The sequence below is a fragment of the Nerophis ophidion genome, linkage group LG05, assembly GCF_033978795.1.
Source record: "Nerophis ophidion isolate RoL-2023_Sa linkage group LG05, RoL_Noph_v1.0, whole genome shotgun sequence".
In the NCBI taxonomy this organism is placed as follows: Eukaryota; Metazoa; Chordata; class Actinopteri; order Syngnathiformes; family Syngnathidae; genus Nerophis; species Nerophis ophidion.
In genome coordinates this window covers 68991004-69014257 of record NC_084615.1, presented here as the reverse complement: position 1 = coordinate 69014257, position 23254 = coordinate 68991004, and the positions used below count along the sequence as shown (strand labels likewise).

The 23254-nt window shown below is 41.5% G+C and overlaps 1 protein-coding gene across 1 annotated transcript in view; it reads right to left on the bottom strand.

Moving 5' to 3' along the window:
• stc2a (stanniocalcin 2a) overlaps nt 1-13555 on the bottom strand; it is a 168730-nt gene extending 155175 nt beyond the window's left edge. Inside the window, exon 1 of the mRNA XM_061901896.1 lies at nt 13432-13555. The gene's annotated coding sequence lies outside the window, so the exon portion shown is untranslated. The remainder of the gene's footprint in view (nt 1-13431) is intronic.
• Between the last annotated feature and the right edge of the window lie 9699 nt (nt 13556-23254).

Below are 23254 nucleotides of genomic sequence, written 5' to 3'. Positions count from 1 at the left end.
TCAGTTTAGTAGCAGAAGTCTGAATGTGAGCAGAGTACACCTCTCAATCCATCGTGTTACTTACACTGTGACATCATCAATCAATCAATGTTTATTTATATAGCCCCAAATCACAAATGTCTCAAAGGACTGCACAAATCATTACGACTACAACATCCTCGGAAGAACCCACAAAAGGGCAAGGAAAACTCACACCCAGTGGGCAGGGAGAATTCACATTCAGTGGGACGCCAGCGACAATGCTGACTATGAGAAACCTTGGAGAGGACCTCAGATGTGGGCAACCCCCCCCCTCTAGGGGACCGAAAGCAATGGATGTCGAGCTGGTCTAACATGATACTGTGAAAGTTCAATCCATAGTGGCTCCAAGACAGCAGTGAGAGTCCCGTCCACAGGAAACCATCTCAAGCGGATCAGCAGCGTAGAGATGTCCCCAACCGATACAGGCGAGCGGTCCATCCTGGGTCCCGACGAGCGGTCCATCCTGGGTCTCGACTCTGGACAGCCAGTACTTCATCCATGGTCATAGGACCGGACCCCCTCCACAAGGGAGGGGGGGACATAGGAGAAAGAAAAGAAGCGGCAGATCAACTGGTCTAAAAAGGAGGTCTATTTAAAGGCTAGAGTATACAGATGAGTTTTAAGATGAGACTTAAATGCTTCTACTGAGGTAGCATCTCGAACTGTTACCGGGAGGGCATTCCAGAGTACTGGAGCCCGAACGGAAAACGCTCTATAGCCCGCAGACTTTTTTTGAGCTCTAGGAATCACTAATAAGCCGGAGTCTTTTGAACGCAGATTTCTTGCCGGAACATACGGTACAATACAATCGGCAAGATAGGCTGGAGCTAGACCGTGTAGTATTTTATACGTAAGTAGTAAAACCTTAAAGTCACATCTTAAGTGCACAGGAAGCCAGTGCAGGTGAGCCAGTACAGGCGTAATATGATCAAACTTTCTTGTTCTTGTCAAAAGTCTAGCAGCCGCATTTTGTACCAACTGTAATCTTTTAATGCTAGACATTGGGAGACCCGAAAATAATACGTTACAGTAATCGAGACGAGACGTAACAAACGCATGGATAATGATCTCGGCGTCTTTAGTGGACAAAATGGAGCGAATTTTAGCGATATTACGGAGATGAAAGAAGGCCGTTTTAGTAACGCTTTTAATGTGTGACTCAAAGGAGAGAGTTGGGTCGAAGATAATACCCAGATTTTTTACAGAGTCACCTTGTTTTATTATTTGGTTGTCAAATGTTAAAGTTGTATTATTAAATAGAGGTCGGTGTCTAGCAGGACCGATAATCAGCATTTCCGTTTTTTTGGCATTAAGTTGCAAAAAGTTAGCGGACATCCATTGTTTAATTTCATTAAGACACGCTTCCAACTGACTACAGTCCGGCGTGTTGGTCAGCTTTAGGGGCATGTAAAGTTGGGTGTCATCAGCATAACAGTGAAAGCTAATACCGTATTTGCGTATGACGTCACCTAGCGGCAGCATGTAGATGCTGAAGAGTACAGGGCCAAGGACCGAACCCTGGGGAACTCCACACGTTACCTTAACATAGTCCGAGGTCACACTGTTATAGGAGACGCACTGCATCCTATCAGTAAGATAAGAGTTAAACCATCATCAATAAACACCAGTGAGACAGCTCCATTTGAAGCCCTTCAATTCACGAGGTCCTTAATTGATTAATTTGTTTCCTTTCCCCATCCTGATACAAACTGTTCTTTGTTTTGTCTGTTCAAAAAAACAGACTCCAGATAATCTGGGAAGTCCACATAAAATGGCTGTCATTTCAAAATGACAAATGCCATTTATGTGTGAAATATTTTGAGTCAAAGGGTACGTTTACATTTGTGTATTGTTCTATTGAGCCAAAATCATAACTGTTTTAGTTCTGGACCTAGCTGTATCGTACAACCATGGGCTTTATGTGATGTTGACACCCTGACAGTTGATATTAAGTGTGTTGCTGCCATTTCTACTTGACGCTACATCTCCCCTTCTGTTGACAGCTTTGCTCTACTTAAGAAAAAAAGAAACAGAATTACTGAGCAAAACGGAAAAAGAGCGCAAATAACAGCTCTTCGACTGTTTGGATTATGAAGCCAGAACATTAGTGCAAGCCATAATGGCTGGCCAAGCAACTCTCCACAACTTCACTCTCCCAGGCAATGATGTAACGCCAGCCATTTCGAATGAAACATTCGCTTGTTGCTCTACTCAAGGTCTATTTATACCTCTCTCTGTCAACACAGGATAAAGCGGCCTATGTTTGGCGTTTGCCCTTTAAATAGCTGATGTGTTTGAGCCAAAATGATTAGAATGCAACTTTGTAGTGGTGACCTCTTACCTTTCAATTAAGGAATGTTTTAATGCTATTCTTTTGTTTTTGTTTTTTCCTGGTAGGGACAATTGCCTGTGTTCTATAAACGACTGAATAAATGAATATGCCAACACAAATGATTCACTCAAAGGTCTGCTGTAACTTATAATAATAATAATAATAATAATAATAATGGATTAGATTTATATCGCGCTTTTCTATTGTTATATACTCAAAGCGCTCACAGAGAAGTGGGAACCCATCATTCATCCACACCTGGTGGTGGTAAGCTACATATGTAGCCACAGTTGCCCTGGGGTAGACTGACGGAAGCGCGGATGCCAGTTTGCGCCTACGGCCATTCCGACCACCACCAATCATTCATTCATCATTCATTCACCAGTGTGAGCGGCACCGGGAGCAAAGGGTGAAGTGTCCTGCCCAAGGACACAACGGCAGCGACTTTGATGTCAATAGGTGGGAAGCGAACCCGCAACCCTCAGGTTTCTGGCACGGCCGCTCTACCCACTACGCCAGGGGCGCTCACACTTTTTCTGCAGGCGAGCTACTTTTCAATTGACCAAGTCGAGGAGATCTACCTCATTCCTATTTATAATTTACATTTATTTATTTATGAAAGAGACATTTTTGTTAACAAGTTAATGGTGTTTAATGATAATACAAGCATGTTTAACACACATAGATTCCTTTCTTTCATGAAGACAAGAATATAAGTTGGTGTATTTGATTCTGATGACTTGCATTGATTGGAATTAGACAGTGGTGCTGATAACGTCCGCATTTTCAAATGGAGGAAAAAAAAAGTCCTCCTTTCTGTCCAATACCACATGAAAGTGGTTGGATTCGGCATCTCATTTGTCCAACTTGCATACTCGTTTTTAAACACTTTGTTATGAGAGTAGCATATGTGTGTGGCCCTTTAATGTCTGGCAGCAGGTGAGTGACGTCAGTGACTGTGCGGGTGGGCAAGTAAGTGAGAAAGCGGTCGCTGAGGGCGGGGGAGAAATACATTGGCATCAAACTCCGTAGCTTGCTAGCTTGGGCACGCTAGCTTTCTGAGACTCTTATTTTGTTAGCACAGGTAGGATGAAACAGGTCTTTTATGGTGAAGACAGGAACTGTGCAGTCGGTCTTTAGAGTTTTGACAGTAGGTACGGAGTCTCTAGAAATAAAATGTGTTTCTCTGCGTCCGCCCTGTTAGTGATTTTTTTCTTAAATATGAGCTCGCAGCAGCCAGCGTCATCTCACAAGATCCTCGGGTGCCGAGAATGTCAAACAACTGAAGAAAGTGAAGTCTTGGTATGATTGATGATTGCTCATTTTTATGTCTATTTTTTAATGCCTGGCTTGAGATCGACTGACACACCCTCCGAGATCGACCAGTCGATCGCGATCGACGTAATGGGCACCCCTGCACTACGCCATGCCGCCCCTTGTCTACACTTGTCATTTAAAGACATTCAGTACGTGTCCATGCACTAAATTAGTCCGATTTCTCAAATAGTTCAGGTCCAAATAAACCTCATACATCCCATGGAAACACCTTAATCCGATCATGTTGCGTTTTTGAAAAATCAGAAAAACACACCTGGATTATGCGATTGGAAACCAGATCTCTCGAGGGATTGTGTACACCAGAGGGAATCCTTTATATCACGCATGCGCCAGTCTCAACGCGTGGTTTACAACCCGGAAGCAGACACCATTCAATAAAAACAGCAATAATTGTAATGAAAAGGAGACTGTTTATTTGCTTCACAAAAGAATCGAACATTTTGAAGTGCATGGATAGTAGAGGAAAATAAACAATGTAATTAGGAAGTTAGCTAAGGAAATGTAAAATGCCGGCCTAATTTGAACTAACGAACGAAATACAAATGAGATGAAAGATAATGAATCAGGTATATTAAAGGGGAATAATACGGTGTCCACAAACCCCTTCACGCCGCCTTTGTGCACTCCAAACCGATTAACCTTCCGCACAACTCGCAAGAACATTCCAGAACAATAGCGACCTTTTTCTGGATATAAGTTGGGGCAGGAACGATCCTTTCATTAGGAATTAAAACCCCTTCCATCAATCCACAAAGCATTATGAATGAACTTCGAGACATTCAAAAGTTTTGTTTCCATGATATTTGTCCAAAGATTCCTTTAAAAAAACTATTCCGTCGGTCTTTCATTGTACCCGACCTGCATCCACCCCGATACAGTAGCGCAAACCAAGATAATTGCTTGATGCTGTCTGCTATTTAACATCAGCATAGCCATTAGAGACGTAATATTTGTAATCTGTGCCAATTTTACAGCGGACATCAGTTAAAACAATTTGTAAGGATCCGCAGATGGCTCGTGTGACGTCATAAGTCAACCGGAAAAGGAATTAATTTAACCGTGCTAAAATTAATAACGCGCCCCTCAGTGTACGGGGGGGTAGGGCTGGGCGATATATCGATATATACGATATATCGCAGGTTTGGCTCTGTGCGATATAGAAAATGACTATATCGTAATATTCGATTATATGTTCTCACACCGTTGCTTTAAGCTGCGTGCATTACATTACTGCCGTTTCTCAATCCTTTTCGTCTGTCCTTCTCACAGAGATGTAAAACAAGCCCGCCTTCTTACATACGTCACATACTCTCGCGAGTCTAGCGTCATAGCTCTCGCCGATCAGAGAGGTACAGCATGGCTAACTTTAGCTGAGCCGGGTCGAGCAGAGCTTGTGACGATACAAGAGAGAGATGGTGCGAAACTTATCAAAAATGGAGGAAGAACAATAAATGCCGAACATAAAGAGCTGGGGGTCCATCATCTGGCGGTGGTTTGGCTTCAAGTGGGAAGATATTCAGCAGACAACAGCAATATGCTGTTCAATGTATATACTATGATGATTAACCTGTGTGATGACTGTATTGTGCTGATTTTATGTATTTGTACTGTGAATTGATTAACGTGGACCCGACTTAAACAAGTTGAAAAACTTATTCGGGTGTTACCATTTAGTGGTCAATTGTACGGAATATGTACTGTACTGTGCAATCTACTAATAAAAGTATCAATCACTCAATGCAAAGTACACAGCAGAAGTCTTACTACAAAAAGGTAGCAACACTGTTAATTTGTTCTTTCATTTAAAAAGTCACCCGTGAGAGAATGAAGAGTGTTTAATAAATACAGTTTTGGTCAATTGACTTAGTTGTGATTTCCCTCTCTGCATGAAAGTTTAAAATGAACATATATTAATGCAGTATGAAGAAGGTTTTAATGTAGACACATAGAATCATCATACTGCTGTGATTATATGTATAAAGTGTTCATTCAAGGCCAAGGCAAAATATCGTATTATATATCGTATATCGCAATATGGCATAAAAATATCGCAATATTAATAAAAGCCAATATCGCCCAGCCCTACAGGGGGGGATAAATGACTAATGACCAATAGTCGCATTACAGAAAGTGCATTGACCCTTGCACTTCACACTTAGGTGTGAAAATACAAAAAAAATAAAAGAACTATTTGAGAAATCAGACTGTTTTAGTGCATGGAAACGTAGTGACTGCGTGTCTCAATGTATACTATACTGTACATCAGAATAAACCAATCCATCCATCCATATTCTACCGCTTGTCCCTCTCGGCGTCTGAAGCCTCTCTCAGCTGCACTCGGGCAGAAGGGGGAGTACACCCTGGACAAGTCGCCACCTCATCGCAGAGCCAACACAAACTTTCACACTCACATTCACACACTCGGGCCAATTTAGTGTAGCCAAACAGCCTCATTAGAATAAACAATCTGTAATTAAATCAGACAAAGTATACAAAAACACACCAATAATCTGCAGCACTGATTCTTTGTAATAATATGCTGCATATCACAAGACGTCTCGCTAAGTTAAAGCGGCATTTTAATGTATCGCACTCTGCGAGCTGCCTTGACTGTTTTGGCTTATTTTACAAACCCTTTTTCCATTTGAGTTGGGAAATTGTGTTAGATGTAAATATAAACGGAGTACAATGACTGGCAAATCCTTTTCAACCCATATTCAATTGAATGCACTACAAAGACAACATATTTGATGTTCAAACTCATAAACTTTATTTTTTTTTGCAAATAATAATTAACTTAAAATTTCATGGCTGCAACACGTGCCAAAGTAATTGGGAAAGGGCATGTTCACCAAAGTGAGAAGAGCCTGTAATGTAATGCCCGCAGCTAAAAGCAACTGCGCGAGAACGTATACTCGAATATTACAATATAGTCATTTTCTATATCGCACAGAGACAAACCCGCGATATATCGTGTGTATCGATATATCGCCCAGCACTAGTTTGAACATCAAATATGTTGTCTTTGTAGCATATTCAACTGAATATGGGTTGAAAATGATTTGCAAATCATTGTATTCCGTTTATATTTACATCCAACACAATTTCCCAAATTATATGGAAACGGGGTTTGTAAATGGTACTCGGAAATCCTAATGGCTCCGCCATCTGGACCATAATGCCAGTCTAGATTCAACAAAGACTAACTGCAGTGGTCAACAATCCAAACAAAGATGAGCTCGTAGCTTTAAGACCAGACTGCTCAGAGATAACATCAAGAGCTCTGTATCGTATTTCTCTCACTAATCACACTAGATTAAACTCCTCTGGTGCGTGGTTACTCAGCACTCAAGAGTAATGTGTTGCCATCTGTGGACAGGTGTGAAGGCTGACTTCATTTGGATGTGCGTGGACTCATGGGTTCTGTGCATGTAAACACAAGAAGCTTACATGCATGTCTGAAGTTTAGACACTCTGCTTCAAATTTGTTTACGCGATGTTGCCCTCTGGTGGTGAAACATAGGCAGCACTGAATTACATCAGGGCTTTAAGGTCACAGTTAAGGATTTAGAGGCCTACTAAAACCCACTACTACCGACCACGCAGTCTGATAGTTTATATATCAATGATGAAATATTAACATTGCAACACATGCCAATACGGCCTTTTTAGTTTACTAAATTGCAATTTTAAATTTCGCGCTAAGTATCCTGTTGAAAACGTTGCGGTATGATGACGCGTGCGTGTGACGTCACGGATTGTAGCGGACATTTTGTTCCAGCCCGATCCCAGCTATATGTCATCTGGTTTGAACGCATAATTACACAGTATTCTGGACATCTGTGTTGCTGAATCTTTTGCAATTTGTTCAATTAATAATGGAGAAGTCAAAGAAGAAAGATGTAGGTGGGAAGCGGCGTATTGCGGCCGCCTTTAGCAACACGAACACAGCCGGTGTTTCCTTGTTTACATTCCCGAAGGTGAAGCTTTACTATGGAATGGAGCGGTCAAGCGAACCTGGTTCTCTACCACATGTCAACCGGCAGGTTTCGGTGAGAAAATTGTGGTAATAAGTCGGCTCTTACCGTAGACATGAGCGGAGCTTGCGTCATTCCTCGTGCACCTATCAAAGAGGCAGCTAGCTACGGACTCTCTTGCCTCCTCCGACCGGCCGCCCCCGAATGTGGTATGCTTCCACCGTGGAGGAGGGGGGAAAAAAAGCTCAGCCCGGCCCGACCGGTTGCCTTCGCCTCGCTTCGTCGAGAAACGTGGCTTCCCTCAGAGACACTGGTGGTCACCAGACCCGTGGCCACACCCCTCCGACTTTCAGGTACGACTATATAATCTCACTTAAACACTAGTAACACGATAAGCAGATAAGGGATTTTCCAGAATTATCCTAGTAAATGTGTCTAACAACATTTTTTTTCCTAGTCCTTCACGCTCACTATCCTCATCTACGAATCTTGCATCCTCGCTCAAATTAATGGGGAAATCGTCGCTTTCTCGGTCCGAATCGCTCTCGCTGCTGGTGGCCATGATTGTAAACAATGTGAGGATGTGAGGAGCTCCACAACCCGTGACGTTCCGCGGGCATCGTCTACTACTTCTGGTACAGGCAAGGCTTTTTTATTAGCGACCAAAAGTTCCGAACTTTATCGTCGATGTTCTCTACTAAATCCTTTCAGCAAAAATATGACAATTTCGCAAAATGATCAAGTATGACACATAGAATGGACCTGCTATCCCCGTAAATAAGAAAATGTCATTTCAGTAGGCCTTTAGGCTTGAGGTTTAATCAGGGGCAATTAGGATAGTTAGGTATAGGGTATATGTAATATAATGTAAAATGTGTTTGGGTTAGGTTTAAGGGTTAGTATTAGGTTAGGTTGTAAGCGTTCGGGAGTTAGGGGCCATGATGATGTCCTGGGTTAGAGGTCGGAGTGTAGGGTTTGAGTTAAGAAGTAAATATTGGGTTGGGTTTAGGTTATGAGGTTAAAGTTAGATGACTGGTGTTGGGGTTACAGTTATGACTAGGAGGTTAAAGGTTAGGGTTGGGTTACAGTTAGCGGGTTTGTTTTTTAAGGCTCTGATAGAGTTGTTTGGTTAAGGTTATGAATTACATTTAGGCCTAAGGGTTATGTTATGGTTTGAAGGTGAGGGGCCTAAGGTTTGGGTTTAGGGTTGAGTTACAGTTAAGAGATTGGGTAATAGGGCTGGGATAGGGGTATAAGTGTGAATTTAGGGGTTTGATATAGTTAGGAGGTTAGGGTAATCGGGCCAAGAGTTAGGGTTAGGTTACAGTTAGAGGATTTAGGGCAGGGGTCGGGAACCTTTTTGGCTGAGAGAGCCATGAAATCCAAATATTTTAAAATGTATTTTCCGTGAGAGCCACATAATATTTTTTTAACACTGAATACAACTAAATGCATGCATTTTTTAAGTAAGACCAACATTTTTACAGTATAATAAGTCTGTAATTCTTTTTAAAAACATTGTTATTTCTTGAACAGGTGGGGTAGAAAACGGATAGATGAATTAAAATGCATGAGAATGTTTTATATTTTGAACGTTATTTTTAACATCGTGATTAACAGCGGAATTATTAATTACTTATCGTGCTAAGCAATGTCAGCTAAGATTTATCTGAGAGCCAGATGCAGTCATCAAAAGAGCCACATCTGGCTCTAGAGCCATAGGTTCCCTTCCCCTAATTTAGGGTTTCGGCCTAGGTTGGTATTAATAGATTAGGGTTTAGGTAAAAGGTTTGGTTTGGGTTTGTTTAGTAATCTTCCGGGATATGGTGGCTTAGGTTTATTAAGGTATTTTGCACTGAGTACATCTAAAACTAATCTCCAAAAATGATATTGAAACATTTTGACATGTGCATTAGCCTCTTAGCACGTCCACAAGTCCCCCGCAATTCCCAAGCTCACCCACTCCCCACAACGGAGAGGTCCACCTCACTCTACCTCATTCTCCCCCCTCATTTTCACCCAGTCTCTCCCTCTTCTCTCTTTCATACTTTCTCTCCCGTCATCACCACTGCCATTATCATTCCACTTTGTTTGGAGCTAAATGTTCAGCCTGACCTCATCTCTCTGGAAGAGGATAATTACCAAATGGGGACGCCATGTTTTAACTGTGATTTTGAGGTCAGCAGCTCGTTCACGTTTTTTTCTGGTATTTTTGCTCTCTGCTGTGAAACTTTCCAGTGTTCCTGTTCGTCTCCCCCTCCCCTTGGTGTATATGCGAGTCCATAGTGTGTTTGCTGTAGGAAGAATCGCTGTAATCCTTCACTCTCCCAGGAGTTGGCAGGGCACCTAGCTCCTCTCAGAACACTATGTCCGTGCAGTGCTGTGTAAGTAGTACGTAGTGATCGTGAGCGTGGAGAATGTGGCAGGGTTTTGCAAAATGTCACCCCATTAAATTTAGCCATGCCAAAGCTACATTTGGGTTTCAAATTATCTGCAGGGCAAACATTTAAACACAACAACTACAGTTTGCATGGAAAAAACATGCAGGTTATGTTAGGTTTTCTCGACAGTCTCTACATGAGAGGATAGCGTTATGTGAGCTCAGTGATCTTCCATCCACCTGAAAGAGATATGGAAAGAAATATTTGCATGTGCATACAGTACATTGATTGAATGATCTATTGAATGATCTATGATCCTGTGAACATTTTTTTTAATTCAAGTACCCCCTAATCAGAGCAAAGCATTTTTGGTTGAAAAAAAGAGATGGAGAAGTAAAATGCAGCACTATGTCATCAGTTTCTGATTTATAAAATTGTATAACAGTGCAAATTATTGCTCATTTGTAGTGGTCTTCTCTTGAACTATTTTAGAAAAAAATATATAAAAATAACTAAAATGTGTTGAAAAATAAACAAGGGATTCAATTATGAATAAAGATTTCTACACATAGAAGTAATAATCAACTTAAAGTGCCCTCTTTGGGGATAGTAATAGAGATCCATCTGGATTCATGAACTTAATTCTAAACATTTCTTCACAATAAAATGAATCTTTAACATCAATATTTATGGAACATGTCCACAAAAAATAAAGCTGTCAACACATAATATTGCATTGTTGCATTTCTTTTCACAGTTTATGAAATTACGTTCATATTTTATTGAAGTATTATTCAATAAATATATCTATAAAGGATTTTTGAATAGTTGCTATTTTTAGAATATTTTTTAAAAATATCACGTACCCCTTGGCATACCTTCAAGTACCCCCATTTGAGAACCACTTATCTATACTATAATGATTTACTGACGTGAGTTGAGGTTCATGGGTAGTGAGCATTGTGATTTATTTTGCTCTATTCAATACTCGTTTTTCACTAAGACAATGATTAATAATAGGTAAATATTATGTTTTCAACACTTTTTAATCCATTTTAAACCATTTTTTCTTATCTTTATACGTATACGAAAGTCTACGTGCCTATCTGTGGTGCAAATGTGTTGGGTATTGTAGTGACGACTATAACTGGTTTGATATAAGTTAGAAATCACTTCAGGGTGTCGGGTCAGGACAGCAATTATGCGTTCAGGTGAGTGCAGGAGAAATAACAGTTTGTCTAAATCTAGATCTGTAGTGTCAGTTGTCTATTGAATACATGCATAAAGTGTTTGTTTTTGTGTGGTTTCCCATAAAAAACAAATACAATCATTATAAATAAACTAAAGTGACCACAATGCAATGACATATAGGCCCAATCCTTCTACAGGGCTGTTGAAATATACATCACTTAGCTGTGTATACACATGTACAGTCGTGGTCAAAAGTTGACATACAATTAAAAAGAACATAATGTCATGGCTGTCTTGAGTTTCCAATCATTTCTACAATTCTTATTTTTTTGTGATAGAGTGATTGGAGCACATACTTTTTAGTCAAAAAAAACATCCATGAATATGTTTGGAGGAGAAAAGGTGAGGTCCTTAATCCCAGGAACACCAAGCCTATTGTCAAGCATGGTGGTGGTAGTATTATGCTCTGGGCCTGTTTTGCTACCTCCAAATTCTTCAGGAGAACCTAAAATCATCAACCTGGAGGTTGGGTCTTGGGCGCAGCTGAGTGTTCCAACAGGACAATGACCCAAAACACATGTCAAAATAGGTCAAGGAATGGCTAAACCAGGCTAGAATTAAGGTTTTAGAATGGCCTTCCCAACGTCCTGACATAAAAGTGTGGACAGTGCTGAAGAAACAAGTCCATGTCAGAAAACCAAAACATTTAGCTGAACTGCTGAATTTTGTCAAGAGGAGTGGTTAAAAATTAAACCAGAAGCTTTCCAGGAGCTTGTGCATGGCTACCAAAAGCCCCTTATTGCAGTGAAACTTGCCAAGGGACATGTAACCAAATAAAAGATGAGATACAGGTAAACAAGGGGGGGGAAATAAAAGATTAAAATGAAATTTAAAAAAATCGGTCTTAGCCTGGGCCTTGGAGAGGGGGTGCAGACTTAGGCCAAGGGGGAAAAAAATGCCACTACATTGGAGATGAATGGAACATGAAGTCAATCTGCCTTACGACCATGCCACTAGAGGAAAGACATTCAGCATCCAACATTGCAGAATGGTTGGAATAGGTAGTAGGCAGGTTTGAAATTCCCCTAAGCAAAATTATTGCTATTGTGCATGACAATGGAGCACTTTATATAAAAAAAAAAAAAAACATTTTTCAAACACTTGCCTTGTTATTGTTATGTTTGGCAAGTCGAAAGGACATGGAGCCAGTATGCGTTTTTTTTTTAAATAAAGTATTGGAAAGGATAGAAATGTAGTTTGGGAGGGGGGGGGGGGGGGGTTGCCCACATCTGAGGTCCTCTCCAAGGTTTCTCATAGTCAGCATTGTCACTGGCGTCCCACTGGATGTGAATTCTCCCTGCCCACTGGGTGTGAGTTTTCCTTGCCCTTTTGTGGGTTCTTCCGAGGATGTTGTAGTCGTAATGATTTGTGCAGTCCTTTGAGACATTTGTGATTTGGGGCTATATAAATAAACATTGATTGATTGATTGATATATCGTATATATTGATATATCGCCCAGCCCTACATCAAATATATTGTCTTTGTAATGCATTCAACTGAATATGGGTTGAAAAGGATTTGCAAATCATTGTATTCCGTTTATATTTACATCTAACACAATTTCCCAACTCATATGGAAACGGGGTTTGTAAATAGCATCCATCCTGCCATCCATTTTTCTACCACTTCTCCCTTACAGGGTCATGGGGGGTGCTGTAGCCTATCTCAACTGCACACGGGCAGAAGGCGGTGTACACCCTGGACAAGTCGCCACCTATCGCAGGGCCAACACAGATAGACAGACAACATTCACACTCACATTCAGACACTAGGGTCAATTTAGTGTTGCCAATCAACCTATCCCCAGGTGCATGTCTTTGGAAGTGGGAGGAAGCCAGAGTACCGGGCGGGAACCCACGCAGTCACGGGGAGAACATGCAAAGTCCACACAGAAAAAAGAACATGCCCAGAATCGAACTCACAACAATAATTCTAAATTGGGAATTGGGGCTAACAAACATGTCCAATGCTACAAAGAGGCCCCAACCTGGGTACGATTTTAAGATAGCAGTTAGCTTGTGAACTTGATGCCAAACAGCCATTGGACTACATTAAAACGGACAACATTACTTTCAATACAGTTCTAAGCACATATCAAGTGATATTAAAAGTATATAAAAAGTAACTCACTTTGTATTGACGCACCCTGCCACTTGAACAATTGTCAACGAAGTTCACCGTAGCTTTCAGGGCTTGCCGATGTGATGATGCGTTCAATGCCCCCTCCAGTGTCGTAAAAGTGATCTACAAATAAGCAACCCAATGACACAAAAAACAAGCGTTACAGAGACTTTTGTACAGGTATAGACTACAGAGTCAACCAGTGGTAAAGTCATATTAAAAAGAATGGATAACTCTATTGTAAAAGTCCTCGTTTTCTTTTTGTACCATTTAAATGTACAAACCAGGGGCGTCACTAGACCTAATACTGTACTGGGGCACACCTGGGGCACAAATAATTCATGTGAGCGTGCAAAGCGCGCAAGCAAAAACATTTTTAGCACTTATTTATAATAAAAAATACATAAATAGTGCTTTAAACTATGAAATCATATCAAATTATGTTGTATGGATATTTGATTAACCACCTGAAATTAACTAATGCATTTGACCTACTTGTGCACTTTTTTACTCCAGACTTCTAAACTGCTACTGGTAAAAGCAAAAAGGAAGAGCAATGAATATTTTTTAAATATTTATTGCAGTAATCATCTGCAAATTTAACATCTACAAAAGTAAAACAAAAAATAAAGCACCCCTACATCTCTGGGTTATTTTATATTATTTAATTTGCATTAATGGCAATGTGGCTAATCCTATTTCAGATACACAAAACTGTAAAATATATCAATCAATCAATCAATGTTTATTTATATAGCCCCAAATCACAAATGTCTCAAAGGACTGCACAAATCATTACGACTACAACATCCTCGGAAGAACCCACAAAAGGGCAAGGAAAACTCACACCCAGTGGGCAGGGAGAATTCACATCCAGTGGGACGCCAGTGACAATGCTGACTATGAGAAACCTTGGAGAGGACCTCAGATGTGGGCAACCCCCCCCTCTAGGGGACCGAAAGCAATGGATGTCGAGCGGGTCTAACATGATACTGAGAAAGTTCAATCCATAGTGGCTCCAACACAGCCGCGAGAGTTCAGTTCAAGCGGATCCAAGACAGCAGCGAGAGTCCCGTCCACAGGAGACCATCTCAAGCGGAGGCGGATCAGCAGCGTAGAGATGTCCCCAACCAGTACAGGCGAGCGGTCCATCCTGGGTCCCGATGAGCGGTCCATCCTGGGTCTCGACTCTGGACAGCCAGTACTTCATCCATGGTCATCGGACCGGACACCCTCCACAAGGGAGGGGGGGACATAGGAGAAAGAAAAGAAGCGGCAGATCAACTGGTATAAAAAGGAGGTCTATTTAAAGGCTAGAGTATACAGATGAGTTTTAAGGTGAGACTTAAATGCTTCTACTGAGGTAGCATCTCAAACTGTTACCGGGAGGGCATTCCAGAGTACTGGAGCCCGAACGGAAAACGCTCTATAGCCCGCAGACTTTTTTTGGGCTCTAGGAATCACTAATAAGCCGGAGTCTTTTGAACGCAGATTTCTTGCCGGGACATATGGTACAAAATAAAATATACACAAAACAATAAAGCCACAGTAGTAGAATAAATGAACAACTGTTGTGTGTCTGTTCAGGGAATCATTTTCTGAGAAGTAAACTAACGTCTCGTTTTCATTTTTGCAAAGTGGTCAATCACTCTGGACAGACATGGAAATATTACAGTAACTGTTATACAGTTGACCAGTGCTTCCCAACTGCTGGGTCGTGACATAAAAGTGGATTTTGTGTAATTTTCAGTGAGTCGCAGTCAGATGTGTGCATAAAAAAAAGACCTTTAGGGAGAAAAAAAAAAAATTGTGGCAACAAAACGAGATATTTTTAGCCATTTTTCTAGTGACAATTAGTTAGTATTTTAGCAAAAGGCAAACCGACTAACAAGTTGGAGGAGGACTCAGGACAGACATGGAAATATATTTTTAAAAAATCTATATGGGGCAACAAAACCCGATATTTTCAGCCATCTTTCTGAAAACAAATACAGAAATGTTACTATTTTTTCTGGAAACAAAACCAGATGCTTTAGCTGTAGCCATTTTTCTGGTGACAAAACAAGATTATTTTGGTCAAAGTCACACCGATTAAAAAGACAAGTCTACTGTGCTATTTTTCTGTGAAATAAACTTGAGTGATTTAAAAATTTGTTTCACAACTTTATGATATGGAAAAATGTTTTTCTTCCTGAAGATAAACCATTTGAGAAGCACTCAACTCACACATGCTTACTCCAAATCATCATTGATGCAGAACCAGCAGACAATAACCAACATTATGTTTCATGTTCATTGGAAATTCCCCCGACAGCTCGTACAGCAAATGAATATGTTTGTCTTGATACAAGGAAGAACGTTAGCTAACTTAGCATCAACTTAAGACAATGATGTTGCCTAGCTAGCTAGGACTTCACTTACATCTCTCATTCCTTGGGTAAAGCTTGATTTCTTTTTTAGAAATAAAAACTGCTTCTCTCTTAAAGTCAGAAAGAAATTGGTGACAGCTACTATCTTGCCCGTAATTGATTATGGAGATGTGCTTTATTTTAGTGCTTCATCTACAAACCCTGTTTCCATATGAGTAGGGAAATTGTGTTAGATGTAAATATAAACGGAATACAATGATTTGCAAATCATTTTCAACCCATATTCAGTTGAATATGCTACAAAGACAAGATATTTGATGTTCAAACTGATAAACATGTTTTTTTTTGCAAATAATCATTAACTTTAGAATTTGATGCCAGCAACACGTGACAACAAAGTTGGGAAAGGTGGAAATAAATACTGATAAAGTTGAGGAATGCTCATCAAACACTTATTTGGAACATCCCACAGGTGTGCAGGCTAATTGGGAACAGTTGGGTGCCATCATTGGGTATAAAAGCAGCTTCCATGAAATGCTAAGTAATTCACAAACAAGGATGGGGTGAGGGTCACCAATTTGTAAGAAAATTGTCGAACAGTTTTAGAACAACATTTCTCAACGAGTTATTGCAAAGAATTTAGGGATTTTACCATCTACGGTCCGTAAAATCATCAAAAAGTTCAGAGAATCTGGAGAAATCACTGCACGTAAGCGATGATATTACGGACTTTTGATCCCTCAGGAGGTACTGCATCAAAAACCGACATCAGTGTGTAAAGGATATCACCATATGGGCTCAGGAACACTTCATAAAACCACTGTCAGTAACTACAGTTGGTCGCTACATCTGTAAGTGCAAGTTAAAACTCTACTATGCAAAGCCAAACCCATTTATCAACAATATCCTGAAACGCCGCCGGCTTGGCTGGGCCCGAGCTCACCTAAGATGGACTGATGCAAAGTGGAAAGGTGTTTTGTGGTCTGAGGAGTCCAAATTTCAACTTACATTTGGAAACAGAGGACGTGGTATCCTCTCGAACTAAGAGGAAAATAACCATTCGGATTGTTATAGGCGCAAAGTTCAAAAGCCAGCATCTGTGATGGTATGGGAGTGTATTAACCACAACCCATCAAGAGCAAGGGTGAAGTGTCTTGCTCAAAAACACAACGCATGAGACGAGGTTGGTAGAAGGTAGAGATTGAACAAGGAACCCTCAAGTTGCTGACACGGCCAATCTCCCAACTTCGCCATGCCATCCCCAAATACTGCATTTCCGGTATTAGGACTTGTGCGTGTTAATGTTTTTGTCCACTTTTACTTTAAATATCATTCAATCCTAAATGCGCTGTCAACATCACATTAACATTGAATTGTACTCACATAACTAATATTGGTTTTGCGATCAGTGGGCAGGGAGGGGAACGTTTTGCGTGAAGAAGGGCATGAAAATGTTGAATGAAAAATTGAATGACAAGGCGTTTTATATAAAATTTGACCTCAAAAGTATTCCTCAGGCTCCAGCGACACCCTATTACCCCAAAAAGGGACAAGCGGTAGTAAACGGATGGATGGATGGATGATTGATTTGGACTTTTATTAGTAAATTGCACAGTTCAGTACATATTCCGTACAATTGACCACTAAATGGTAACACACAAATACGTTTTTCAACTTGTTTAAGTCGGGGTCCACGGTAATCATCCATCCATCCATCCATCATCTTCCGCTTATCCGAGGTCGGGTCGCGGGGGCAACAGCCTAAGCAGGGAAACCCAGACTTCCCTCTCCCCAGCCACTTCGTTTAGCTCTTCCCGGGGGATCCCGAGGCGTTCCCAGGCCAGCCGGGAGACATAGTCTTCCCAACGTGTCCTGGGTCTTCCCCGTGACCTCCTACCGGTTGGACGTGCCCTGAACACCTCCCTAGGGAGGCGTTCGGGTGGTATCCTGACCAGATGCCCGAACCACCTCATCTGGCTCCTCTCGATTCATGGTAATTCCTACTGTAGCTTGTCATGCTCTGTTACTGATTAGAACAGTAGTTCTTAACCTTGTTGGAGGTACCGAACCCCACCATTTTCATTTGGGCATTCCCCGAACCTTTCTTTAGTGAAAAATACAATTTATTTTTTTTCAAATTCAAGACAAAGTTATCTGTTTTTTTAGTGGTGCACAAAATTAACTTTGCATTAACATTACCTTGTTCAAAGAACCAAAACGAACACAGTGCATGAACTCACAACAAATTACACACCTGCAAATCAGATAGAAAATTAGAGGGAACATTGTTTGGGGGTATCCATAATACGCCAATTGGAAGAAGTTTGTATTTACCCGATGAGTCGGGTGTGTCTTGACATCCGCCGAACCCCTGAGGCCGACTCTCCGAACCCCTAGGGTTCGATCGAACCCTGGTTAAGAATATGAAATTACATTTTCCTTCAGAACTTCCGGTGGCTACGTGGCTGGCGTCGCTAGTACTTGCTCTGCGAAGCAGACACTCTTGGATTCGAATGCCGGTTGAGGTCGAAGTTTTTGTATGTTTATTTTTAATTTATGTTTTAATGATCTATAAAATTGTTCAATTCGCCAAACTGCAGCATATAAATAAAAAAGGTGGACTGTTACAAAAGTGGTTGCCAAAGATGTTACAGTAAATAATATTACATGTCAATCAATCAATCAATGTTTACTTATATAGCCCTAAATCAGTAGTGTCTCAAAGGGCTGCACAAACCACCACGACATCCTTGGTAGGCCCACATAAGGGCAAGGAAAACTCACACCCAGTGGGACATCGGTGACAATAATGACCCAGTGGGACGTCGGTGACAATAATGACTATGAGAACCTTAGAGAGGAGGAAAGCAATGGATGTCGAGCGGGTCTAACATGATACTGTGAAAGTTCAATCCACAATGGATCCAACACAGTCGCGAGAGTCCAGTCCAAAGCGGATCCAACACAGCAGCGAGAGTCCCGTTCACAGCAGAGCCAGCAGGAAACCATCCCAAGCGGAGGCGGATCAGCAGCGCAGAGATGTCCCCAGCCGATACACAGGCAAGCAGTACATGGCCACCGGATCGGACCGGACCCCCTCCACAAGGGAGAGTGGGACATAGAAGAAAAAGAAAAGAAACGGCAGATCAACTGGTCTAAAAAGGGAGTCTATTTAAAGGCTACAGTATACAAATGAGTTTTAAGGTGAGACTTAAATGCTTCTACTGAGGTGGCATCTCGAACTGTTACCGGGAGGGCATTCCAGAGTACTGGAGCCCGAACGGAAAACGCTCTATAGCCCGCAGACTTTTTTTGGGCTTTGGGAATCACTAACAAGCCGGAGTCCTTTGAACGCAGATTTCTTGCCGGGACATATGGTACAATACAATCGGCAAGATAGGATGGAGCTAGACCGTGTAGTGTTTTATACGTAAGTAGTAAAACCTTAAAGTCACATCTTAAGTGCACAGGAAGCCAGTGCAGGTGAGCCAGTACAGGCGTAATGTGATCAAACTTTCTTGTTCTTGTCAAAAGTCTAGCAGCCGCATTTTGTACCAACTGTAATCTTTTAATGCTAGACATGGGGAGACCCGAAAATAATACGTTACAGTAGTCGAGGCAAGACGTAACAAACGCATGGATAATGATCTCAGCGTCTTTAGTGGACAGAATGGAGCGAATTTTAGCGATATTACGGAGATGAAAGAAGGCCGTTTTAGTAACGCTTTTAATGTGTGCCTCAAAGGAGAGAGTTGGGTCGAAGATAATACCCAGATTCTTTACCGTGTCGCCTTGTTTAATTGTTTGGTTGTCAAATGTTAGAGTTGTATTATTAAATAGAGTTCGGTGTCTAGCAGGACCGATAATCAGCATTTCCGTTTTTTTGGCGTTGAGTTGCAAAAAGTTAGTGGACATCCATTGTTTAATTTCATTAAGACACGCCTCCAGCTGACTACAATCCGGCGTGTTGGTCAGCTTTAGGGGAATGTAGAGTTGGGTGTCATCAGCATAACAGTGAAAGCTAACACCGTATTTGCGTATGATGTCACCTAGCGGCAGCATGTAGATGCTGAAGAGTGCAGGGCCAAGGACCGAACCCTGGGGAACTCCACACGTTACCTTAACGTAGTCCGAGGTCACATTGTTATGGGAGACACACTGCATCCTATCAGTAAGATAAGAGTTAAACCAAGACAGGGCTAAGTCTGACATACCAATTCGTGTTTTGATACGTTCTAATAAAATATTATGATCGACGGTATCGAAAGCAGCGCTAAGATCGAGGAGCAGCAACATAGATGACGCATCAGAATCCATCGTTAGCAATAGATCATTAGTCATTTTTGCGAGGGCTGTCTCCGTGGAGTGATTTGCCCTGAAACCGGATTGAAAGGTTTCACATAGATTGTTAGACGCTAAGTGTTCATTTAACTGCTCCGCAACAATTTTTTCGAGGATTTTTGAAATAAAGGGAAGGTGAGACACCAGTCGGTAGTTTACCATGAGGTCAAGATCGAGGTTAGGTCTTTTAAGAAGAGGATGAATAACCGCTTTTTTGAATGCTAGGGGAACAGTGCCCGAGGAGAGTGATAAGTTTATAATATTTAGCACTGATGGACCTAATAATACAAAGAGCTCCTTGATCAGTTTCCCAGGAAGAGGGTCAAGTAAGCATGTTCTCTGTTTTATTCCATTTACACGTTGTAACAATTCCTCTAATGTTATTTCCTCAAAACGAGAGAAACTATTTTGGAGGGCAGTATCCGCCGTATATACAATCGTGTCAGTGTTAATAGAAGCTGGGACGCATTGTCTTTAATCTCCTTTCTAATGACTTCAATTTTCTTACTAAAGAATTGCATAAAGTCATCAGCTGAGTGGGTTGAGCTACTGGAAGGGGTCCCTTGTTGGGTTAGCAATGCTACCGTACTAAACAAAAATTTAGGATCGTTTTTATTACGGTGGATGAGATTTGAGTAATATTTAGCTTTAGCTAAGGTAAGCATGCGTTTATAAGTTATTAAACCATCACTCCATGCTTGATGGTGCACCTCAAGTTTAGTCGTGCGCCATTTGCGTTCCAGCTTTCTACATAATAATTTCTGAGCTCTAGTTTCTTCTGTAAACCACGGGGTGCGCTTTTTTGGAGCCTTTTTTAACTTTAGCGGTGCTATGTTATCAATGATTTCGCGCAAGGTGTCGTTAAAGTTGTTAGTGAGGTTATCAATAGAGCCCACATACTTTGGGAATGGTGCCATTACCGAGGGCAGTAGGTCAGCAAGAGTTGTCGTTGTGGCCGTATTAATGTTGCGGCTGCTATAGCAGTTATTATTATTATTAGTTTGACGAACATGCGTCTGAACCTCGAATTTTATAAGGTAATGATCGGACAATACTTTAGTATACGGGAGTATCGTAACTTTGGAGACGGTGATACCCCTGACAAGCACTAGGTCTATCGTATTACCGTTGCGATGCATGGGTTCATTTATTATTTGTGTGAGACCACAGCTATCAATTACAGTCTGGAGCGCTACCCACGGTGGGTCTGATGGGGTATTCATGTGATAGTGTTACCTCAATGAAAGCTTTTACTATTTATATTGTACTGGGATACCCACGATTTCAGCCTTTTAAAACTTCTCTTGGACAAGCAGTTTTTTCTAATTACGACCCTGGTTGTGGTTCATTCACATTTGAAGCTGTTTTTGTGATAAAACTTTTGGCAAGAATGTTGACGCCAATACATCCATCCATCCATTGTGTACCGCTTATTCCCTTTGGGGTCGCGGCGGGCACTGGTGCCTATCTCAGCTACCAATTGGGTGGAAGGCAGCATACACCCTGGACAAGTCGCCACCTCATCAACACAGATAGACAGACAACATGCACACTCACATTCACACACTAGGACCAATTTAGTGTTGCCAATCAACCTATCCCCAGGTGCATGTCTTTGGAGGTGGGAGGAAGAGGGAGTACTCGGAGGGAACCCACGCAGTCACGGGGAGAACATGCAAACTCCATACAGAAAGATCCCAAGCCCGGGGTTGAACCCAGGACTACTCAGGACCTTCGTGTTGTGAGGCAGACAAACTAACCCCTCTAACACTGTGGGGCGACATAGCTCGGTTGGTAGAGCGGCCGTGCCAGCAACTTGAGGATTGCAGGTTCGATTCCCGCTTCCGCCATCCTAGTCACTGCCGTCGTGTCCTTGGGCAGGACACTTTACCCATCTGCTCCCAGTGCCACCCACACTGGTTTAAATGTAACTTAGATATTGGGTTTCACTATGTAAAGCGCTTTGAGTCACTAGAGAAAAGCGCTATATAAATATAATTCACTTCACTTCACTGTGAAGCCCCCCCCAAAAAAATAATAGTAAAAAAGCACCAGAAAGATATCTGTGGGATACTAGCACTACTTTTTTTTGTTTTACTGTATTCTGCCCAGCTACCATCGGGCGGAAGGCGGGGTACACCCTGGACAAGTCGCCACCTCATCGCAGATGGTAGCTGAGATAGGCGCCAGCGCCCCCCGCAACCCCGGAAGGGAATCAGCGGTAGAAAATGGATGGATGTATTCTGCCCATAAAACCCACTAAACAACCATCCAAAAAGCGGCAATAATACTGTATGCCATATTGAATATTTACCAAGTATTATAAGCAACCTGCGATGAGGTGGCGACTTGTCCAGGGTGTACCCCGCCTTCCGCCCGATTGTAGCTGAGATAGGTACCAGTGCCCCCTGTGACCCCGAAAGGGAATAAGCAGTAGAAAATGGATGGATGGATGATAGTTACACAATCTAAAGTGACCACAAGCCCCTCCTAGTGTACAAGAGGCACACTGCATATGGCCAACAGTGGCATTAGGGCTCCCCAATGGAAACTCAAATTTCACATGACGATTTGAAAATGGAAGAAACTGAATTATTTGACAAATCAGATTAAACGTACTGACCGTTCAAAGTGACATGACATTGCACGAGACAGCACAAATCTTGGAATGTCTACCTACAAACTGGGGAAACGGACATTTATATGTCGCGTGTCAGTAGAATTTATTCACATTTCAGCCAGGAAGAATTCCACTTCAAACTAGAGAAAAACATGCTGCAGTAAGTTATTAGTTACAGCTGCGGTTGGAGTCCAAGAACTAAATCCAAAATAGCGACTAAATAAATCATAAGTTACAGACAAGTTACTCAATACTTGAGTAGTTTGTTCACAGAACACTCACTTACTTGTACTCAAGTATTTATCATGATGACCCCATTCTACTTCTATTTGAGTCATATTACTCGACAGCAGGGGTCACCAACCTTTTTGAAACCAAGAGCTACTTCTTGGGTACTGATTAATGCGAAGGGCTACCAGTTTGATACACACTTAAATAAATTGCCAGAAATAGCCAATTTGCTCAATTTACATTTAATAAATACATATATATATATATATAT